This window comes from Epinephelus fuscoguttatus, linkage group LG24, assembly GCF_011397635.1.
Source record: "Epinephelus fuscoguttatus linkage group LG24, E.fuscoguttatus.final_Chr_v1".
NCBI lineage: Eukaryota > Metazoa > Chordata > Actinopteri > Perciformes > Serranidae > Epinephelus > Epinephelus fuscoguttatus.
Genome location: NC_064775.1, coordinates 20,781,420 through 20,806,725, shown reverse-complemented (window position 1 = coordinate 20,806,725; position 25,306 = coordinate 20,781,420). Strand labels below are relative to the sequence as shown.

The 25,306-nt window shown below is 41.0% G+C and overlaps 1 protein-coding gene across 2 annotated transcripts in view; it reads left to right on the top strand.

Moving 5' to 3' along the window:
* LOC125884972 (neural cell adhesion molecule 2-like) overlaps positions 1–25,306 on the top strand; it is a 521,830-nt gene that overhangs the window by 373,980 nt on the left and 122,544 nt on the right. The gene's annotated exons all lie outside the window — the stretch shown is intronic.

Genomic DNA, 25,306 nt, shown 5'->3' with positions numbered 1-25,306 from the left:
CAGACTGATATTCTGATGATCATGGCGGCAAAATAAAAAATGGCCGCCACTTAAACCATTTAGGCTATAACTTTTGAACCAGATGAGCTACAAACACAAGCTTTGTGTCTATTTTATGTTTTTGACCATAAGAAACACACTGGAATGCTTATTTTTTATTATTTGGATGCATCTGGACCCATAATTTGCATATTTCCAAGATGGTGGCCACTTAAAGTTTTTTTTTTTACTTTTTTTTATTTTTATTTTTTGTTTAACTCTTTTGGCAGCAAACCTGGTTTCCTTGTCATATTTATAAGCATTAGAAATACATTGGAATACTCAGATTTATTATCATTTATAAATCATACTTTATTTATGCTCTCTAATTTGCACATTGCCAATATGGCTGCTATATTGTATGGAGATAAATTAAAGCAGATCAGGGGCATACAGTATCTTGTCAGACTTTGAGGCTTTCTGTTATTAATTTGTAGTCTCTCAGTCCTTCAGTGCCTCTTAAACGCGATAAGTCAATCACAGTGCGTATAGCCATTCCCACACACGCGGACATTCTCTGCCTGGACGTCCATTGAAATGCATTACAGAAAGTCAGTTTTGTTTGGTTTTATGAGCTTTTTCTGAGATTTGAAGTTTGAAAATGGTCAAACTGTGCGCATGGGGTACATGCAACTCTGACACAAGGTATCCTGAGAGGCTGGGCGACGAGGTGTATTTTTTACATTTAAACCACATCTCAACCGAGAAACGTGTCTCCTTTGGATAAAGCTGTGTGGTAACGTTAGACCACAACATCAACTCAACGTGAATAAGATTAACAATGATGTCTACATCTGTTCTAAGGTAAGTCAACATTGTGTTTGAGGCAACATATTGTCACTTTGCTGGAAAGAAATATAAAGTTATCTTTAACATCTCTAGCTAACGTTAGCTAAAGTTAGCCTAACGTTAGCTCCTAGCTGCGTTGTTCATCATGTCACCTTGTTTGCTGGGAGTTCATTAGCCTATTTTGTTCCAGTTTTTGTACTTTGGTGATCGTACATCATTGTTAGCTGTTGTCCAAAGGGCTCTAGTTAAGCTAACGTTAACTTCTGGAGCTTAGCTTCATTCATTTATCTGTAAGATAACAAAGGTTGGCAAACGTTATGCTGAATGATTCAGTGTAAATACTGTAGCACCAAACTAATGGAAACACTCTTGGTAAAGGCCGTTATCCTTTTCTCATATTCTGAGCCAAAAACCTTAACTTCAGTGGCACTTTAACTTGTTGTCTTTGAATGAGATGCGGTTCACAAGCGTACACTGTGACCTGTAAATTTTGGTTTTTAATTTAAGCTTTTCATCGACCTTCTCAACAATAAAATGATGAATATATCCCTCCAATGCATAGTTTAGGCCCTTTTGGTTACTTTTCAATGACCTGTGATAGTTATGTCCACAAAATTAATCAATTGCCTCCTGCGAAATGTCGTGTACTGTGACACCTGCCATAGCGCTGGTCACTGAATGTTGATAGTTTGTCCGAGTGAGTGGAGGGGGGCGGGGCTTAGCCATAGGTCAATTGGTTCCAGAGGCTAGGCAGACTCCTTCCTAGCATTCGTCGAACACATATTGGAATAGGCTAGCTAGTTTTAGGAGGCCCCGCCTTCAATATAGGAAAATTGTACGCCAAGAATTGTAGATAAATGGACAAAGGAAAATGTTGGCATTGTAAGCTACTGCAAACCACAAATATGTTTCATTTGCACATTGCATATGTATCATTGCAATGTTTCTAAAGTAATGTAGTTCTGATTATCATTTGCTGAGCTGCAGACCACTGTTCGAGACCAAAAACATCAAAACTATTTGTTTTTAAGTGACACATTGCTGTTTCCAGTAGATTTTTAGGCACCAAACACGTTCTTTATTGAGAAATTGTTGCCTTTTCAGGGGGGATTTTGTCCCCCCAACTGGATATTTCAAGCCAAAAAAAGATCTTTTCCAAACCATAAACAAGTGGTTTTTATGCCTAAACCTAAGCACACATTTACTGCAGCGTTGTTAAAATGTTAAGTTTAAAAATATCTCTGAAACTTTCAATGCCAACATTTTTTTTTCTTGCAATTGGTTTGTGTATATAGTGCTGTATTTTCTATTTTATTTTTGACATCCCATCTTATCTTACGTCTGCTTTTGTCTTTAATGTGACCAGTGCTTTTATTGCTAAGATGACCATTTCACTCGTCCAGTACATTTTATTGTACGGTTAACCATGTGTTATCCTACATATGACAAATAAGGTTAAAACTGAAGCTATGGGCTGTACTTGGAACATGAAATTCATGTCTTGTGGAGGTTCTGAAAATTCACAAGAACTGGGTTCGATTGTTACTGAAACTTTCAAAGAGCAAGAACTGGGTTCGATTGTTACTGAAACTTTCAAAGAACACTTGTAAATTAGCTGCAGGATAGTTTTTGTTGTGGCGTATAATCCTCTTAGTGTGACATAGCCCAGTAAACAATCTTGTTCTTGACTCACTATCAGCATACATCTAATTGAATACAAACCAAAACCTCCAAACCGAGCTGAGAAGTAAAGGTCCTCAGAGCAGAGCTTTAAGGAAGCTCCGCAGAACACGAACACACAGTGTCAACAGATTAGCATGCATTAGGGACTGGGTTTTCCCCTGCACACATACGTTTTCTTGTTGCTGCTGTTGTTGTTCTCATAATTGGACACCACTCATTCTTTTTATTCTGAAGCCTACAAGGCATTCTAGTCGGCAGACACTCAAGGTTATAAGTATAATAACGGAGCAAGGGCAGTGTATACAGGAGCAGAAATCAGAGTCAGGTGTGGTCATTAGTAATAATTTGTTAGCTTGGAGAGAATCCATAATTTCCTCCAACAAGTGGAAATACATCTTTGTGTGGTGAGAACTTTGTTGTTGAGCCTGTTATTAGACCTCCAACATGAAATTGACACGTTGCAGAGCTTGTTTACAGTGTTTTGATCATGTGCAGAGTCAAGACGATGATTGTGAAGCAGCGCCCACTGATGTGCAGGAACTGAGCTGGAAATTCAGGTTGAATGCACCGACCCTTGTAGAATCCAAACAGAGTTGTCAGCTTTGACAGCTCCACCGCCTCGATAAGTTCATCATTGGCACACTTATAGCAGGTCTGCTCTTCCTGCTACTATTGGTATGACTTTTTTTTTCCAATTCTCTTTCTACTTCGGTTTGATTGAAAATTTCAATTAGCACCGTCCTTTGGCTCTGTGGGCCAAAAATCGAAGGATGTCATTTTAATTTTCTCATTTGTCCTCATTTACAGCGAGTCACCTGAGACTGCTGAGGTGATTGAAATGATTTCACTAAGGCCACGAGCGTCTTGTAACGCTTGAACAGCTGCAATATTGTCTCTGCCTATGTAATTCTCTCCCACCTAATGTAATAGCAGAGCGGCCCTGCGCCCAAAAACTATGAATTGCATTCAATTTAGCACACCACTTACCTCACTTCTGAGGAAGATCCAATAAGCCTGCTCAATGAGGCACGACCTATTATTGCAGCGACACGACACTGGCAATGTGGTGCTGAGACGGGACAGTGTGCAGAGCGCTGTGCAGAGCGCTTTGCTGAGCGTCCTGAGAAGAGCACGCTCTCTGAGGGAGACACGTTAAAGTGAACTTCACTTCGCCTCAAGGAGATTCACTCAGCTGATCCCTAAAGACTCTCACCATCAGCCAAACTAAATCTGATATGAAGAAACATTATTTGGTCCCTATCAAATATTAAAAGCCCTTGGAAAAAACTTTATGACCCTAATGAGTTTTCTAATTTGATATCACCAGGTACAGCTGAGGGATATCTGTTACAGCAGTTCATGCACTTCTGCTGACTTTTTGCTGAGCATTCAAAATGTGCTCTTAAAGCTGTCCATCCAAATTTCATTCATATTATTTAACTTAATTTTGATTAAAGATGCTATAATTTTTCTACATATATAATTATGTATCAACAATTACTTTAATGACTAGTGTTATGATACCATACCGAAGTTTACACAATTGACATTATGAACACATTAGAAAATTGGGTTAATAAACAGTGGTAGGCAGCACAGAGGCCAATGAAAATGTTGCAGTGGTTACCTCTTTTTTGTATCTGTTTGTCATTCAGTCTCTGTCAAAGTTAATGCAAACTAATTTTAAGTGATGTTCAGGCTCTGTGTTGGGGAATCGGATGGGATGGGATTTAGAGTCGAGGGCGTTGGGACTCTACACGACACGCAAAGCTTTTATTTACTTTAATTTACTTCTATTTCACAGATAAGAAACAATAATTTGTGTAGACAATAAAGCCTCCACAGTAATAGCATTTAAAGTCTTGTGTGTAATTTATTCCGGCTTCATATGAGCAGAGGAAATTTCAGGTACTCACTAGGCTAATTCATAAAATGTAAAATACCATAGGTTTGTGCTAATAATGTTAGCATGTTGTATTTGTTTGGAAAATGTGTTTAGAATAAGACAGTTGTTTTGTTGGTGAAGCTTGTGAGCTTTAATTGAGCCAAATTTTGTAACGTACCTTTGTTAAATGTTGCTGTTGTCCCCGGCTTCATATGGAAATATCCACTAGCTGCTAGGCTAATTTATACAATGTGGAATGCCATAGGCTTGTGCTAAAAACATTAGCTCGTTGTATGTGTGAGGATAATGTGTCTTGATAAAGACAAGTGTTTGTCTGTGAATGCTGCCAGTTATAGTGAAGCCAATTTGTGTACTTGTGTTTGAAATTGTCTCTATTAAGCCATGTTTAATGTGTGATTTGGGTGTGTTTTGAATCTACCCAACTTTATAGCACTTCACAGAAACCTCATCGCTGACTAGTGTTTTGGAGGTGTAACTGCAGAGTGAAACCACCGCACAAGTATAAATCCACCTTAGTCCATATCTATGAGGCTAATTACCGCTAATGAATCAAGTGATAGTATTTGAAGCTGGCATAAAGGTCTGTGATATGTTTTTGCAGCTATGCTGAAGCCTATACCCCCAACCATTTGCACAAGCAACCCCATGTGTATCATTTCCGCTTCCTGCCCTGAAGCCAAACCTGTAAATCTCTTCTCACTCTGAAGAACTATTTTTGCAGGTCTGGAAACAGGGCAAAATCTTGTTCTCTCTCTTCCACCACCTTTATATTTATGGGGCATGTCACTTGGAGAATTCACTAGGAATATTCCCCTTCTGTGGTTTGCAATCGTGAGGGCAAGGTGGGGCCAGAAGAGCTGTCTTAGCAGAGGATTTCCAAAGGAAGAGAAAGCCGGCAGAGTTACCAGAGAATACAGTGTATCGACAATGACCTGGACTGGTCGAACAACACAGAGGCCTCAAATACAAGCAGATAGCTAGGAGGTCCAGGTATAGCAGTGAGTGCAACAGACTGCGCTACATGTTTTATCAATCACCTGTGGATGGTGAACTGTTCTCTGTTAAGGTGCCTGGGGATGAACCAGTGAAGTAGGATAAACAAACTGATAAAAAACAGCCAGTCTTTCTCACTATGAAGACCCCTGGAGGAAGAAGAAAGAATAAAGGTTGAGGACGAAAGGGATGCAGCCACAGGGCATCTTCAAGCTGCACCTCATCTCGTGAGGTCCAACATTGAGCACTTAAATCTCTTTCTTGTCGGGATGGACATTGATTCTTGTCCACACAGATCCATTGACAGCCAACAGAGAGGGAGCTGACTCTCGATGCTTTCCTGCATGAATCCTCCTGGACTGCTTTTTGGACTCATCTTGTGCTGCCATTTGTTTTGTTTTTTTTCTTACTGTTTGCTGCTTCCATAGCCCAGTTTTACATGTGGTCACTCAGGTTTATTTAGCTTATACTCTGACTTGCTGGATGTAGACAGGGGGTATAAACCTGCCATTGGCTGGCTACTTAGGCTGGCATTTCCCCCCCTTTCCTTATCTCCATGTTACTTTTTTCAAAATCCCCTTCACTATGGGAAACAGCCACCTCCAAGCTAACAACCTACACACTGAAAATGGCATGTTTTGACAAAGACTGGGTCTTTCAATAAGTTATGCCTGTTAATTGTTTTCATGTAAAACAACTTGTGAACGCACTTTGGAAAAGCCCAGACTCCATTTTGCAGAACTCTCATGCTTTGTGTGGATCCATTGTCTGACACTGCTATACATAGTTGATTTGCCACATCCAACGGTCCAAAATTCTAAAGCCTCAATAGTCCAAAAAATGTTTCATTGGGCAGGAAGACCCTTTGTCTGACAGCCCATTATCTCAACGATGAATGTTCATTGCTGTAAAGTCCCATCTCTCCAAAAATACACACTTCCTGAAGTTAGTGTCAGTTTCGCAGCTGCATTTCAGCCAACAATCCCAGCTGAACCGTCCCTCCACTTTTGTACCGCCAAACATGTGTGTCTTAAAGGGATAGTGTACCCAAAAATGAAAATTCAGCCATTATCTATTCACCCATATGCCGAGGGAGGCTCAGGTGAAGTTTTAGAGTCATCACATCACTTGCAGAGATCCAAGGGGAGAGGAGGTAGCAACACAACTCCACCTAATGGAGGCTGACGGCACCCCAGATTCAAACATCCAAAAACACATAATTGAAACCACAAAATATCTCCATACTGCTCGTCTGTAGTGATCCTGGCGATCTTGGACTCGCGCGCAAGCGAGGTACACATAGAGGCAGTTAGAGCTACAGGCTACAATGAGGCTAAAAACTAAAGTTCAAATGATGTTTTTCCAAACAACTTTTTACGCCAGGGCTTCAGGACACTTGGATCACTATGGACAAGCAGTATGGAGATATTTTGTGGTTTCAATTATGTGTTTTTGGACGTTTGAATCTGGGGCGCCTTAAGCCTCCATTAGGTGGAGTTGTGTTGCTACCCACTCTCCCCTGGGATCTCCGCAAGTGTTGTGAGGACTCTAAAACTTCACCTGAGCCTCCCTCAGCATATGGGTGAGTAGATAATGGCTGCATTTTTATTTTTGGGTGCACTATCCCTTTATGTCCAAACAAGATCTTTTCCTAACCATAATCAAGTGAAACATTAAGTGTTAATGTATCCGCAACAAATAATGTGCAAATGTAGCGTGTCCATGGTTTATAGACACAAGCAATGTGAATTTTTTCTAGCCACTGAGTTGTCAGATTGCAGGGAGTGTGTATATTCAATTGCAAGGGCGCAGTTGCTGATATCCAAACAAGCCCACGCATTACCTCCCATAGCAGAATCATAATCTGTGCTTCCAGACCTTTGTCTAGCAGTTACACAGTACCCAGGATATAGGTCTAGCTACACCAGACTATCTAGCTTGTGACCCCTTTGAATAAAGCAGCTGACCAACACTCTCTCCCTAAATGGTCAATTTAAATTCTTTTCCAAATGCATCGTTGAAAATATGAATATCCTGCAAAATATGTAACACAGAGCATGCAAGCAAATAGGGCTTTAATGGGAGTTATTTTTACGTAACAGACTCCTATGTCTGAATGACAAAATGCCTTTAATTTAACAGATGGATGAAACCAGCACTGTTAAGTATTCCATGTCTGAAAAGAGCTTAGAAGCCCTCAGGTCAGCCTCAGAACAGTCTGCCAACTTTATTTTAAGGACTCAATTAGCACAAGAGTCTTGTTGAATGACGCTGTAAAGGAAAAGTGAGGCAATTTAGAAAGTTTTTTTGCATACTTTCCAGTGATTGAGTATTCAGCCTCTGGTTGACTACAAAGAAAACATCAAACGTTTTGCGTCTGACAATAGCTTTGAGGTTTTTCTTTATGCATTTTATGTATCTGCTAAAGTTAAGGATTGCCTCTTGGATCACCACAAACTGCTGTCAATCAATATTTTTCAAATCCCTGCATTAAGTCGCAAGTTGTATTTGTGAATTGTTGACCGTCTGATTGAATGCTGCAGTGTCTCTATGGTTCATTTTGTACAGTACATTGAACTCCATCACCATCTATGAGTCGCACGTTACACAGAGTTATATTCAGCTTGTAGCAACGATATGTCACGCTGTTCTTTTGACACCGCGTGTCAGGAAAATGTCAGCTCTGACTACTTCAGCACTGTGTTAACAGACGCTGCTGTAACCGCTCATGCAGAACAATATTTTGTCTGAATATAGGGCTGAAATAGCTTACTGTATACTTTTTTCCCCCCCGTGTGAAGTCATAAATATTCATGGGTCAGTTGATAAAAGAGTGGTTTTTCTTGCCTATAAGCATGCAGCGAATGAAGCTCGGCTGACCCGCTGCAGCTCCCAGTCTCCAGTGTATCATCAAAGCGGACCGTAGATGAGGATGATGGCGTATCGAGGAAGAGGGCCACCCACTGAATGGCTAATCAACCTGAGGGCAAAATAAGCTCAGTGTCTAGAAGGATGCAGAACATTTTAGGAAGTGACCTCAAAAGTTATCACGGAGGAGTTTTCTAAGTCACAGTACGTGAACACAATGTAAACAAATACACTTAAAAGCAAGTGATTACCAGTGATTACGCGAAATTGGCATATTATGTGATTAACATATGTAATTTTGCTCTCTGTATGCTGTCAATAAGCATTTAAAATCACACTGTCTGAGTTCCCTACTCTCCCTCACTGTTAGTGCAGTTTATAATGGACACATTTGTCCTTCCTGTCATGACATGCAGTGATTTTTCATCTCTGAATGTTGAGGGGAATCCCATGAAATGAGACATATTACAGGGAGACAAATACATTTGTCATCCTCAGTGTAGCATCTACATCAGATGGAGTTGGACATGGCACACTGGCAAACAAAAACCTGCCCTGCTAGTTCACTTAAAGGAATAGTTCCACTTTTTTTGGAAATAAGTTTACTTGCATTAATGCCGAGAGTTAGATTGGCAAAAAAAGATCTATACTGCCCTTTTATTAGTCTGGAAATTATAAGAATACAGTCAGCCGCAGTTTAGCTTAGCATTAAGACTGACTGACCCTGACCCACAAACACCTGCTAATATCGTCATTGTCTATAGCGGGAGAAGTTACAATCAACATTCCTTCCTGGGACCAATGGCTCAGTTGTCATGGGTATTTATTGCCTCTAGCTCCAGCTGGAATTGATGGAAACATGATACTTGGGTGGATATGCAAATTTGTGCTCCCTTTCTGGAGCCTCCATCTGTAACTTCTGCGACTCTTTGTCACCTTTGACACAAATTCTGTCCATCTCCCTCCAAGCAGTGCTTGAACATTGTTCCAAATGAGTCACCACCGAGTTTGAAAGAGAGACTAAATAAGTAACAAATAATCAAAAGAAGCATCCACAAACATTTTCACTGGCCTCCATGGTGCTTTCTACTGTTTACTAACCCTGTTTTCTGGCACGTTCATGACATCTAAAGCCCAGCTCAGACTAAGCCTCGCGACGAGAGGAATTAAAACTTGAAGCTACTTGCAATGTGCCGTTCAAACCTGCATATACAGTGAGCAGCAGCATTGACAGATGGAGCACCTGCCACAGCAAGTGTCTGTGGTAATTTTGACTTGACCAGTGGACTTCACTATAAGCCAGTTGGCTGGTGACATGCTTTATGTTCAAGCTTGTCAAGTCAAGCTCAGACTGGTCACTTCACACCGCTGCAACTTTCTCTGCGACGTTCAGTTTCATCTTGTCACCAATCTTTGGTCTGAACTGGGCTTAACATGACCAATCCATTCTCATTCCTAGGTCACCAAAACCCAACACTTTGTCATGCCCCTTGGCATGTGATACAAATGGTAAAAGCATCCTTTGATATCTCTGTGAGATGCACTGGGCGACTTCAGCTAATTCCAGTGTAGCCCCACCAATAGCAATATCTGACGCTCAGAGCAACTGACATAGCATAAAGAGCGAGAAAGTCTGTGCAGGACGGGAGGGAGGGGAGGTGGATGGGTCAAACAACATGGACTTTCAGCCAGCAGACCGCTGTTTTTGTCCTGTGTGACACCAAACGTCAGAGCTGTTTTAAAATAACGTCATGTAACTTAACATCCATCCATGACGTACTGAGGTCACTCATGTAACATATTTACACATTAAGGACTTATTTTAACCCAAGATATAATGTTGATAGATAACCTTTACAGGAAGGTAAGTCCACACATATTACCACAGCAGAGACTCCAGGAAGTTTCTGGTCCAGACCAAGAAATAGTCCAGCCCATTTTGCATAGATCAGAGAAACAAGTTATAACATGTATATCGAGCTTTGGACTGAGGTAGGAAAGCTGTTTTCTCTGTTTCGGGTCTTTATGCTAAGCTAAGCTAACCAGCTGGTGGCATCGCAAAGACATAAGAGTGGAACTGATCCTCTCATCTAACTCTGCAAAATGTGGAACTACTACTTTAATGCAAATCAGTTTGGGTTAATTATTAAACAGATGATAGCTCATATCTGTGGTTAGCATCTGCCAACTTCTCTATTTTGCTCCCCTCAATAGAGCCTAATGTTTTCCCTCAATCAGTATCAAACATCTCTCCACTCTCCATTTTGATGACCTGATAGCCACACTAGTCCCAGTTTGTTTCTATGGCAACTGACAGTGATGCAAAATGCAAATGACTTCCTGATTTCCCCTGTACCCTTCCAAGACACATCCACTTAATTGCTGGTTCACTCTCTCACACAGGAGAGCTTCAATTTCCCCCTTTTCAGCTGTCAGTCCAAACCACTGGCCATGTCCTTCAAGATTGCTCAAAGTGATTTCGCAGTGACATCAATCATAACCACTGGGTGCTGAAGAAGAGAATATACATACACATGTCCCATTCCCAATTATAAACCAGCGCTGGTTTCCTAGCTTGTGTGCTAATCTGGAAGGCAAAACAAATCCCTAATAAGCACTCAAGCAAAGGTCTTGTCTCAAAACATTCACTTGCTGAATTTCTAGTAGGTGCAATACGGTTATGACATTTACCCAGAACATTTCCCGACTTCTAAACATGGGTGATCCTCAGTTCATCGAAGCCCTCAACAGGAAAACAAGTCCTCTAACTCCTTCATTCAAATCGGTCCGAGCAAGTTTGTATCCCAAAATATGTTTGCTTACGCTTGTGGGGGACGTCGGTAAACCTCACACTTATCTCCACCGAGCCTCTGAAGTTTCAAGAATATGACTAATACATGAAGAATTCATAAAGCTTGCCAGATATTTTTTTTTTTTTTTTGCATGCTTAAACCCTGTTGCTGATTTGCTCTTTTGAAGTCTTTTTGCTTGGCAGTGTGTCTCATTAACAGGGCTGTTTCAACAAGCCTCACTGATGTGGGAGTGCAGGACGAGGCAGAGGGAGAGAGACACTGGAGAATGGAGATCTATTGGCGTGGAAATCAATGATTATCATGTCAGGCAGATGCTTGCTCCTCTCACTAGCCGAGTCAGGACTATTGGAAAGGACTCATAGTGTTTGATTATTGCTCAGGCCATTTTTATCCCTGAAAAGCTTCCTGCACCTTGATGTGTTTCTCTGTACATGTGCGCTCTTTTAGGCCTGAATTTCCTATTGTGTGTGGATTTTACTAATGGAAATGGAAGTAGTCATTTTTTGGCAATAACTAGATGATAAATAGGCAGCATGAGACAGATCAGACACTGTGGTATTTAGATGTACCGTGAAGAGTTTTTGCCGGAATACACACTGGTGTCGTTAGTGTAATTGATCTTTTAAGAAAGACTACAGTACACCACGTCGTTTGGTTCATTAGGTATCTGCAGTGATGCTTTGTGTTGAGTCCCCATTCATTATCCCAAGTTTTTTTTTGTTTCCCAGTAACTTCACAACTGTGTTTCATCAGCGCTGCATTTTAATGAGATTTTTAAGCCACCTATTATAATTTCTTTAATCTTCCACCAAGTTGTTTTAACATGGAATGAGCGTCCTCCAGATGACATCACTTGGAGAACAAATTCAGTTCATTAACCTTCGATAACTCCCACACCAAACTGCAGTTTTGGAGTATCAAACAATTCCGCTTTGTTTTCCCACAAAGTGACACCTTTAATGCGTTTCAACCCTTTTTCTTTTGGATCAGAGGAAAACAAATCGTGCAGAAATAATATCGCTGTGCAGCTGCCAGTTACAATAACACATATTTAACACAAGTGCAAACATCTGTTAAGTAGGTTTTTATTTGCAGGATGAGGATGGGCAGCTTTTCAGACACAAAAATTCAAGATGTTTTTAGAAGCGAGTCCCTTTTGTTTTCATGCTAACTACTCTTTGCGTGGGCTGTGCTGATTTTATGTTGATCTTCGTCTCAGATTAATTAGCTGAATTGTAAATGAAACTGGTAGAGGATGAAGTTGCTGCCAGGATTAGTACGTGTACATTTTGTTTTCTGGTTGTTTTACAGCAAACAAGCCGTGTTTGACAGTTTGATTGCACCAACAAGTCTTTAGTTGAAACCAATAATGGAAAATTTTGATGTGTTGCATTTGGTTTGTCTATATTCATGCCGCCTAATTACAAGCAAACCAAGGCTTGTAAACAAAAGTTACAGTGCATGTCTCATACTGATGTTGTAGAGAATTTGATGCCTCCACACTGGTGATAGCCGTAGCCAGAGGCATTATGTTTTCGGGTTGTCCGTCCCATTCTCTTGAACGCAATATCTCAAGAACACCTTGATAGAATTTCTTGTTTCTGTGCTGATTGTATGGATCTTCTGTGCTGACTGAGAGGAAGATGTGTGTGAAGTATCTACGTTTTCAGAGACATGGGTATAAGCTGTATATGCAATTTGATGGTTCATAAAGACATACGACCAAAACTGTTCTTTGTACCACGTATTGCGGTAAGCGAGTTGTGTCATTTCCGGTGTTTCTGTGACAGCGTCTCTGTACTGCTCTGGTGAATTCTAGTAGCCTGTTTTCTCACTTCAGTTGCTTTAACGTTGCTTTAACGTCTACTTCAAGTCTTAACCCACACTGGTTCTGTTTAAGCACTTATAGCTCTCCTCCTTTCTACGACTTTCTTGCTAATCTCTTAGCTGTTGTTTGCACGTTACTAGCCTTGGTAGCTACATTAGCTTTAAAGTTAGCGATGGCTTCTCCCTCTGCTTTCTTGCTCGGTGTGCCAAATGTTCAGTTATGCCTCTGCCTCCTTTAGCGACAGTGGTAATTGTAATAAGTGTAGCTTATTTGCTGCGTTGGAGGCGAGGCTTAGTGAATTAGAAGCGTGGCGCCACACCATGGAAAACCATTCAGTAGCTGCGGTAGTTAGCCAGCCCCCTGTAGCCGGTGCGGAGCCACATAGCATAGCCTTAGCCTCTGCTAACTGTCTCCGGGTAACTCCCGTTCAGCCGGGAGGTTGGGTTAGGGTTCGCCAGAAGCACAGCTCCAAGCCGAAGCCCACGGCTCACCACCAGCCTGTTCACGTTTCCAACCGCTTTTCCCCACTCAGCGACACACCCGCTGAGGATAAAACTCTGGTTATTGGCAGCTCTATTCTGAGAAACGTGAAGTTAGCAACACCAGCGACCATAGTCAAATGTATCCCTGGGGCCAGAGCAGGCGACATTGAATCAAATTTAAAACTGCTGGCTAAAGCTAAACGTAGATTCAGTAAGATTGTTATTCACGTCAGCGTCAATGACACCCGGTTCCGCCAATCGGAGGTCACTAAAATTAATATTGCCTCGGTGTGTGAATATGCAAAAATGATGTCGGACTCCGTAGTTTTCTCTGGACCCCTCCCAAATCTGACCAGTGATGACATGTTTAGCCGCATGTCATCATTAAATCGCTGGCTGTCCAGGTGGTGTCCAGCAAACGATGTGGGTTTCGTTAATAATTGGCAAACTTTCTGGGGAAAACCTGGTCTTATTAGGAGAGACGGAATTCATCCCACTTTGGATGGAGCTGCTCTCATTTCTAGAACCTGGCAAACTTTATTAGTAATTTAAATCCCTGACAACCCAGAGTTGAGACCAGGACTCAGAGTCGCAGTCCTATACGCCTCTCTGAGCTTCTAGTTCAGTTACCCAGCCATAGTTTTCATAGTTTTATACAAACGGTGTCTGTCCCTCGACCACCTAAATTATTTAAATCTAAAATTAAACAAAGAGGAGTTGTGCATAACAACCTCATAAAAATTAAAACCTCTTCTGTGACAGAAAGACAAAACAGGAGAATTAAATGCGGACTGTTAAATATCAGGTCTCTATCGTCTAAAGCAGTGTTAGTAAACGAATTAATATCAGATAATCATATTGATTTACTCAGTCTCACTGAAACCTGGCTGTGTCCAGATGAATATGTCGGTCTAAATGAGTCCACTCCTCCCAGTCATAATAATACCCACATTCCTCGAGGCAGTGGCCGAGGAGGGGGAGTTGCAGCCATTTTTAACTCTAGCCTGTTAATCAGCCCTAAACCTAAACTAGATTATAATTCATTTGAAAGCCTCGTTCTTAGTCTTTTACATCCGACCTGGAAAACCTCGCAGCCACTTTTATTTGTTATAGTGTACCGTGTTTTTATCCAGTTTAGTTCTTAAATCAGATAAAGTTATTATTGTAGGCGATTTTAACATTCATGTCGACGTTGATAATGACTCCCTGGCTACCACGTTTATCTCATTATTAGACTCCATTGGCTTCAGTCAGGGTGTACATGAACCCACTCACTGTTTTAACCATACCCTCGATCTAGTTCTGACGTATGGAATTGAAATTGATAATCTAAAAGTCTTTCCACAGAATCCCTCGCTATCGGATCATTATCTGATTACTTTTGATTTCTTTTACTCGATTACGCCACTCAGCAACAGTTACTATACTAGATGTTTATCAGATAGTGCTGTCGCAAAATTTAAGGAAAAGATTACTCCGTCATTAAATTCAATACCAAGTCCCTCAGTAACAGAGGTTTCCTGTACCGATTTTGATCATTTTGTCGATAGCGCTGTAGGCTCGCTGCGAACAACACTTGACTCTGTAGCTCCTCTTAAAAAGAAGTTAAAAAAGCAAAGAAAGTTCGCTCCTTGGTATAACTCTCAAACCCGTAAGTTAAAACAAATATCGCGAAAATTTGAAAGGAATTGGCGATTAACCAAACTGGAAGAATCTCGTTTAATCTGGACAGACAGTCTCAAAACTTATAAGAGGGGCTTCCGCAATGCCAGAGCAAACTATTACTCAGCATTAATAGAAGACAATAAGAACAACCCCAGGTTTCTTTTCAGCACTGTAGCCAGGCTGACTGAGAGTCAGAGCTCTATTGAGCCTTGTATTCCTTTAGCCCTTAGCAGTAATGATTTCATGAGCTTTTTTAATGACAAAATTCTAACTATTAGAGGCAAAATTCATGACCTCCTGTCCTCAGATAGTACCTATCTAACCTCAAACACAGCTGTAAAACCTAATATATATTTAGATTGCTTCTCCCCAATTTCTCTTCAAGAATTGACAGCATTGATTTCTTCATCTAAATCATCAATGTGTCTCTTAGACCCCATCTCAACTAGGCTACTTAAGGAGGTCTTTCCTTTAGTTAACACTCATATATTAGATTTGATCAATATATCCTTATTAACAGGCTATGTACCACAGTCTTTTAAGGTAGCTGTAATTAAACCTCTACTAAAAAAGCCCACCCTGGATCCAGAGGTGTTAGCCAACTATAGACCAATATCTAATCTTCCCTTTATGTCAAAGATCCTTGAGAAAGTAGTCACAGACCAGCTGTGTGATTTTCTCCATGATAATAATTTATTTGAGGAATTTCAGTCAGGATTTAGAGTGCATCATGGCACTGAGACAGCACTAGTTAAAATTACAAATGACTTTCTGATTGCTTCAGACAAAGGACTTGTCTCTGTACTTGTTTTATTAGATCTTAGTGCTGCGTTTGACACAATTGACCATCAAATTCTACTGTAGAGACTGGATCACTTAATTGGCCTAAAAGGTTCAGCACTGAGCTGGTTTAAATCTTATTTATCTGATCGTTTTCAGTTTGTTCACGTTCATAATGAATCGTCCTTACGTACCAAAGTTTGTTTTGGAGTTCGGCAAGGTTCTGTGCTCGGACCAATCCTATTTACTCTATATATGCTTCCTTTAGGTAACATCATTAGAAATCACTCTATAAATTTCCATTGTTATGCGGATGATACACAGTTGTCGATGAAGCCAAAAGAAAGTAATCAATTAACTAAACTCCATAACTGCCTTAAAGACATAAAAACCTGGATGAGCACCAATTTCCTGATGTTAAATTCAGACAAAACTGAAGTTATTGTTCTTGGCCCCAAACAACTCAGAGACTCTTTATCTGATGACATAGTTTCTCTAGATGGCATTGCTCTGGCCTCTGCCACTACCGTAAGAAACCTCGGAGTAATATTTGATCAAGATTTGTCTTTTAATTCTCATTTAAAACAAATCTCACGGACTGCATTTTTTCATCTGCGTAATATTGCGAAAATTAGGCCTATCCTGACCCGAAAAGATGCAGAAAAATTGGTCCACGCTTTTGTTACCTCAAGGCTGGATTACTGTAACTCTCTATTATCAGGTAGCTCTAGTAAGTCCTTAAAAACTCTCCAGCTAATTCAGAATGCAGCAGCACGTGTACTAACAGGAACTAAGAAACGAGATCATATTTCTCCTGTTTTAGCTTCTCTGCACTGGCTACCTGTAAAATCCAGAATTGAATTTAAAATCCTACTGTTAACTTATAAAGCTCTAAATGGTCAAGCTCCGTCATATCTTAGAGAGCTCATAGTGCCTTATTATCCCACCAGAACTCTGCGCTCTGAGAACACAGGGTTACTCATGGTCCCTAAAGTCTCCAAAAGTAGATCAGGAGCCAGAGCCTTCAGCTATCAGGCTCCTCTCCTGTGGAATCATCTTCCTGTTACGGTCTGGGAGGCAGACACCGTCTTCACATTTAAGACTAGACTTAAGACTTTCCTCTTTGATAAAGCTTATAGTTAGGGCTGGCTCAGGCTTGTCCTGTACCAGCCCCTAGTTAGGCTGACTTAGGCCTAGTCTGCCGGAGGACCCCCCTATAATACACCGGGCACCTTCTCTCCTTCTCTCTCTCTCTCTCTCTCTCTCTCGTATTCTATTACTGCATCTTGCTAACTCGGCCATTCTGGATGTCACTAACTCGGCTTCTTCTCCGGAGCCTTTGTGCTCCACTGTCTCTCAGATTAACTCATATCACAGTGGTGCCTGGACAGCGTGACGTGTGTGGTTGTGCTGCTGCCGTGGTCCTGCCAGATGCCTCCTGCTGCTGTTGCCATCATTAGTCATTAGTCATACTTCTACTGTTATTATATACATATGACTATTGTCACACTTTTATACTGCCAGATATTAATACATACTTTCAACATATTGTACCGCAGTAGCCAGAACTATAACTATAATATTATTACTTTCAATAATGTTGTTGTAAGCTACTGTCATTACCTGCATCTCTCTCTCTCTCTCTCTCTCTCTCTGTCTCATTGTGTCATGTGGATTACTGTTAATTTGTTATGCTGATCTGTTCTGTACGACATCTATTGCACGTCTGTCCGTCCTGGAAGAGGGATCCCTCCTCAGTTGCTCTTCCTGAGGTTTCTACCGTTTTTTTTCCCCGTTAAAGGGTTTTTTTGGGGAGTTTTTCCTTATCCGCTGCGAGGGTCATAAGGACAGAGGGATGTCGTATGCTGTAAAGCCCTGTGAGGCAAATTGTGATTTGTGATATTGGGCTTTATAAATAAAATTGAATTGAATTGAATTGACCACAAGGAAGTAATTTTTACTTACACTTTGTGTTGCAGTGTGATCTGTATTGAGATACATTATCTGGATAATAACATCTGATCACCAGCCTCTGCATTTACACCTGGCATAATGAATCATTCTCATTGTCTCAGCTCTGCCCACATGGTAATCAGATCTTCTTATGCATCTTGGTCTATTGGTCTTACTTATTTCCACTTAGCAAGGAAGGGGTATCCTGTAGCTTTTTGCAGGGCTTGCTTAAGATTGAAGGAAGAAGTGGAGTTAGATGACCTTCCTATGGGGCCAATGTGGGCCAGATATTTTATTAATAAGAATATGGCCAAACAATAGGGATTGCATTTGCACCTGGTTGAGATCTCCAAGTCCATCCCAATGGCATTTTTTAGTATTTTTCCATGTACTTTTAATGCATTTTATTTAGACTTTGACAGTAGACAGGAAATGAGAGGACCAATAGGAAATGACATGCAACAAAGGTCCCAGGTCAGACTTGAACCGGGGATCTTGAGGTTCATGGTCCTTGCCACTGGGACAAATCTGTTGTTTTTCCAATTTTTGTGAAATCATGCTTATCATATCATGAAAACCGTGACAAGTACAGTAGCTGGGAAAATATCAACATGGGGCACTGAATTGATGAATATACTGTTTATAAGACCAACATTGAGACAACAATTAGCTAGTAAGTGTGCTGTCTTTTAACTGTATGTTTCAGTGGGTGTCTGGTGTTGAGTAATGGAAAATGTTATTTCTGTGGGACTATGAGACAAGGTCCTGTAAACCTGCAACAGCTCTGACCACAAAGATCAGTAGTGAAACCTACATATTTATTACCCGCCATTATACCCAAGTCCAGACCTGCCCTAACTCGTTAATGTAAGTCCTGACACTCCCACAACCTAAATGATGATTAAACACATACGCTACAGTCACTCACTTAGTTATTTTTACTGCTTTTTTTGTGCAATTGGAACATGTAAGTGAATTTTAAATCATAATCTATTATAGCTGACTTGGCAGAATCAATCACCAACTCTGTTGCTGAGTTCTCTGTTCTTGAATCATATAAAGTCTTTTCACTGTCTGCACTTGATGCCAGGATGGCAAGAAGCTGATTAGGCTTGATAAAATTTCCTGATTTAGATGTTAAAAATACCTTACAAATATTTTTATTTCCAACTCAACCTCCCTGCATTTAGTTCATTTTTACCTGTGCCTGTACTAGAGGGTGACACGGGAATGGATTTTCAGTCACGTCCCATCTCATCACACTCCCACAAAAATAATCCCATCCTGTCCCAATCCCATGAAAAAGGGAAAAAAAAATCCCGTCCTGTCCCAATCCCGCAAGAATGACTCCCGTCCCATCCCACTCCCGTGTTGTGTTTCAGTTACAGTAAAAATAAAAATATATATATCTATAGTACATGGATCGCACAATGCCTACCTTAGTTGAATATCAACCCAAATATGACATCTAATGTTGTGTTTTGATGTTTATTGCCTAATTATTTTAACATTCACTCCACCTTGATGCTGTTCAGAATGACAAACACATTTGATTTCTGATGTGGTCAGACAGCACGTCATAAGAACCAGTTCTAAGAGAGAAAAATGTAGTTAGTTAGTATTGCAGTAAAAGTAGTGTTTGGTTCCTCTGACTCATATTATTATATATGGTGATAGACTAGGGGCTCATCCTACTCTCCAATGTGCTATGTGTGAGCTCAGCCCTGCGTGTTCTTTAATGAAGCAATAGGAGAAGATATTCGGTCTCAGTTAATGTAGTTTATTAAGCAGTAAAGGAATAAAATTACAGAGCTCTGGGTCTCAACTTCACATCCCTGATGAACAACAAAGGTGTGTCAGTTCACGAAGTCTGACCTGTCCTTTCCCTGACCCAGTATATTTGAGTGTAACAGAGTGTCATTGTGCATGCAAGGCTCTCATTGACAGTTCCACTTCCTCCTTCACCACACCACGCCCCTGCCTCGTGTTAATCTGACTCCTTCCCGCTGGTAAAACACATAAAATCATTCTATTCCCAACAATGGCATCATTAGATTATTAATACTGAAGCATCAGTGTTAGAGCAGCGTGTTACTGTTGTAGCAGGTGTGCAGTTAAGTTGGTCGTATTCTTTTTGTTGAGATGGTTTTAGAACAAACCCGGCACACTGGCTCGTTCAAATTACTGGGCTGTCCTCTGTCATTTGGTCTAAATCCAAAACACTCCCACACAGGGGCCGTGGCATTTGGTTTAGGAACAAGTTCCATGTCTTTCTCTTACGCTCAACTCTCTGTTTCTTCTCCGCCTCGTCTCCCCCTCACGAAGATCGCACTGTGTGTGTGTGTGTGTGTAGCCCATAGCCCCGCCTCCCCCACACAGACAAAGACACTCGATGACAAGAGCTTTCCCTTCATTCATTATGCTAATGAACCAACTCACCTGGCTGCCAGACGATGCACGGAAGTGAACGCTCTTGTCGTCCAGTCTCTTTGGTGGAGCAGGGCTCAACAGTAAGGATTGCCCGATTGCCCGGGGCAAGTAAAACTCACGGTCGGGCATGTAAACTAACAACTCACTTGCCCGATCGGGCAAGTTGCTAAAAATAGTAAAAGTTAATAATTAATTGATAAAATAAATGTATTTTAAAACGTGCTCCTTCTGCTCTGATGCAGTGGTCTCTCTGCCTGAAGTCACAGGCACAGCTGTGTAACAATGTCCTGCCCACAGCCCCCATTGATATTATTTTGTGCAACGGACGCTTCATATAATAACATAACAACATACTATTTATGGTGTTATGCCATCGTGTCATTTCTGTCTCTACATGGTCACGCGTTAACAATTCTGCTCTGCTCTCTGTATCACGCACGGCGGAGTTCCGCCACACACAGGTGATCACGCTAGAGGGGCTCGGGCCACATTTTCCTGACTAAACCTGACCCGAGCCCGGTGCAGTTTGTCAGCTGACAAAGTTATTGTTATGGACACTGTGTAAATAACCAACAGACTGCTGTTACGCACAGACAAACACGCTGCTCGCACAGCAGCTCAGTATGGCACTCATGCTGAGCTTGTGTTGCGTTCAGGCGTTGTCACGTAAATAACAACTTCCAACACTTAAATAGGTCATAGCACAAAACAGCAGCATGTCAAGTGACTTTTTACTTTATTATATTCAATAAAATTGTATGTTCCTAAATCTTGAGACACCTCATATGTAAGCTAGACAGACATTTCACCTGCTCATGCTGTGCCCACATGTACTGTATGTACTTAGTCCTAAAGAGCCCTTCTGGTGCCAGTAGATACATAGAAACATCCCAGCAGGCTGTGCTTTGCAAGCATACAAAAAAGTTTCACACATGTGAAAATTATTTTTCATGCGTGTGCTTCACCTCCGCTGCTACAACTCCATCCTAGGGGAAACACTGCTGTGTGCGTTTTGTGCAACAGGTGGATGTGGTAGTCTACTGGTAGAGTAGAGAGAGAGCTAAGTAGCGTTGAAGTAGAGTAGAGCAGGGCAGAGAGATGGAAGCAAAGTATATTAAACCCGGTGTTAATACAGCAGAACTGGAGAGAGGGGTGAAAAATAAATGAGGTGGGCATGGCTCAAGAAGGGCGCAAAATTATAGACGGAGAACAATTGACAAATTTTTCACTTTAAGCCCTGACACTGTCATTTGTGTAGGAATTAAGCTACAATACATGACGTGTTGTTTTAATTAATAAATACAGTGTGAATAAAGATTACATAACATAAAAATAACTGCAGTCTTTGTTAACTGATAGCTGCTTAAATTAAACAATTTTTATAGGGCAAGTAAAAACTGACTTGGGGCAAGTAGATCTCTGACCAACTTGTCCGACCGGGCAAGTGAAAAAAAACTTTAGCGTTGAACCCTGTGGAGAGAGACGGCCTCTAGCCTGTACCCATTAATCACCCATTACACAACGTTTCTTTCCAGGGTACCCATTGGATACCCGTGGGTACTCGACCCGATGCAGGACTCTGCTTCAGATATAACAGCTTGAATCAAGTATAGAGGCTGTAATATGTGTATCATCAGCTTATCATTTAGAAAATTAGAACTGGCAGGTAAGGCAAGTCTTCAGGATAACGATAACTTTAGCCTGTATAGCTAGCTGGGAAAGTGACAGGAAGTGTCCTTTTTCTTAGCTTATTGTAATTCAGTCAGCTCAAAGGCCTTTAGTAATGTTAACTTTTTGGCACAGCAACAACTGAAGGGGAAGGGCAGCTGTTGAGGCTTTTCTCATATGGAAGTTAGCGTGGTTTCATCTAAAGTAGATTGGATAGATGCTAGATGGTTGCTCAAATGTAGACAATGCTGCAAATGTTTTCATGATTTCTGAATCATTGTGATCTTACTGAAGGTATTTCATTGATGTCCCTAACAAAAAACAAGATACTTTAAGTTCATTTTATGTAGTATATTTAAGTAAAGTTCAAGTTTATTTCTCAAGTACACTTTATGTAGTAAGTATGCAATGTTACTGCACTAGTAGTATATGTGTGTACTACTTATATACTTATTGGGACTAAATTGGCCCACTTTTCAGTTTTGAAGTGTAAGAGTAGTAAACTCTGACTTCATGACCAGTTTACATCTACTATAACTATACTGGGAACCACACTAACAAGTAAACATATACATACTGTCAGTTTACTAGTTCTATACTTGTAGCCCAAGTTTTAGACAGTACACATAAAAGTATTGTGGTGGCAATATCTATGAGACAAAACACATAGAGTCAGAGAAACTTGTCTTTCCGAAAGTTTCATTTAGCATCTGCAGATGGACTCGCAACAAACACTCAAGAATGAGCTGAGTGCAAAGAGTGAGCACTACCCACGGGAGATGTCAGATACTTATACTCACTGACAACAGCTGAGGTCAGGGATCTTTAACTATCATCAGAGGGATGGCAAAGCAGTTTGGGCCATCTTATCTAGTCATGTCCTTGGGCATCAAGTAAAGCACTCACAGCTTGTTACACACTGACAAAGAGTATATGTCATGTAAGGCACTTGTGCTTGTGATATCGTGACCAGGGATAAAATGTAAGATTACCTCACAAGTCTTTCTGCTTTGTGGCACGTGGCACAGGGGCCTAAACATTTCCATTATGTAAGTGTTAAATGCTGCAAAGATTTTACATAATTACATAATTTCTATTGGATTGTTGATTACCTTTCCATTATGTTAATGATTTTCATTAAATCATCTCCCCTTGAGTATTTCATGCTCACTAAAATAACAATGGCACCTATGATAATTGTACGCATTGGCTAATTGTAGACTTAATCAGAGAACCAATCTAGAGGGCTGCATTGGGATTGGGTCCCGCCGGGTCCTGCGGGACTCAACCCAAATCTTGCGGGAGCAGGCGGTTTGAACTTTGCTGCGGGCGGGATCAGGCGGCTAAAAAAAACACTGCAGGATCGGATGTAGCCTATAGCGACAGGATGGAGTTAACAAATGATGTGGAAAAGAAGCTCAAACAAGGTCTGAAGGCGCACTGAGCCCTCTACTTCCCAGCGCTCTCAAAGCTGGCGCGTTTCATCTTCAGTATCCCCGCATCCAGTGCGCCTTCAGAGCGGGCCTTCAGTGTCTGTGGGCTCATCTTGGAAGAGAGACGCACGGGATTGGGACTGCAGTTGGTCAGCAACATTCTCTTCCTCTACAGCAATATTATGGCTAAGTGATTCATTTGTTAAATTCATTTGTTAAATTCATTCGTTTCATTCGTTAACTTTGTTTATTTTATGTTATTTATTAGTGTTTTTATTTGAGCTACTCACAGCCTACTCTCATTGCTATTTGTTAATTACATAAAGAGGCGTGATGATGCCGGTGTTATTGAGCATAGGCTTTATCTTTATCTCATTAATGTTTCTTATTCAGGTCTCTCTTAGAAAAGAGACCTTAACCTCAATCACTGCATGATTATATAAAGGTAGAAAAATAAATAAAATACAGAGGAAGAGAAGAGAATATGAAACAGCCTTTATTTCATTAAAAACTAAATGAAAACAACGAAATAGGAGCGCTATTCCTGACCAGTGCGTCAAAAGACATGCAGCCCCATGAATCACTTTATTAATAACTTATAAAATGATTGTTTTCTTCTGCGGGACGGGAGAAGACACAGAATCAATGCATCTCTATTATTGTGTAGGCATAAATTCTCAGAGTTTTGCGGGAGCGGACGGGAGTGGACATACACATTGCGGGTGCAGGCGGGAGTGTAACACACACGTTGCGGTTGCGGGCGGTAATGGTCAGAAATTCAGCGGGAGCGGGATGAAGAAAACAGTCCCGCGCAGGGCTCTAAACCGATCATAGCTTTAGCACGAGGGATAACATAACATACTAATAATGCGACTATCACAATTACAGATAGCAGAGGTTTTAATAATTTTATCAACACACTGTAGCTTTCCACCTGTTCCCAGTCAGCCAGGACCACAAACTCCATCCTTTGGGAGCTTTGGAGTCCTTGCTTCTCACTTGGTGCCATATAACATTTAGGTGAGAAACAGTATGTGTCATATTATCTGAAATGTTGTTGTGGGATGTGGTTGGAGTTCAGGCTGCCCTTGTCTTGACCTTGACCTTGACCTTGCCAAGGCCTCTCATGTAGCAGAAGTATACTTGCAAGTTCTCTTTAAGTGAACTTAACATCATACTTTTAGATCACTATGTTTTCCACTTTTGAGTACAAGACTAAGATACGATGCAGGTATTATATTTTATACTTGAAATATGCATTTAACTGTACTTACATAGACTTAAGATAACTTAGATGTATCCACTGACATAATGATTAATTGCCACTATGATTTAAAGTCAGTTTGTGTCCTCCTTATACCTTTTTAGAGAAATTTCTCCATGTGAGCTCAATATGATCATCAGAGCAAACTACAGTTCAGTCAGAGAAAACTTTATTTCCAGAGGCAGATAGAGTGAACTCCCCTGCTCTTCCATGCGCCTACATGGTGTTAAAAGCCTAAGGCAGAGAGAGCACACCTCTCTACCCTTCCGCGTGCAAATGAGGAAAGCCTGAGGCAGATAGAGCGAACTCCCCTGCTCTTCCATGCGCCTACACGGAAAGCCTAAGGCAGGGAGAGCAGCAGCAAAGACCCCTGGGAACAGAACAGAGCCAGCATCAATGAAAAACAGAAATGACACTGATAAATCAGACACAGCATGAAAAGGAGGAGCTGGGATGGAGGCGGGTTGCAAAGGGGCATGCAGAGGAAGCAGCAAAAGTAGGCAGTTTAAATAGGGTGCCCTGAATGAGATTCACCAAGTGGTTGCATAGAAGGGAATCATGTGATCTATCAGCTGCTTCATCAGTTGATTGGGCTGTCTGAGATCAGCTGATGTAGCTGAGATGTGAGCTGAGCTTGACATCATGTCCTGCAGAACTAATGCTATGCTCAATTTTTCGTTACTTTTTCTTCTGTTGTACTGAAATATGAGTT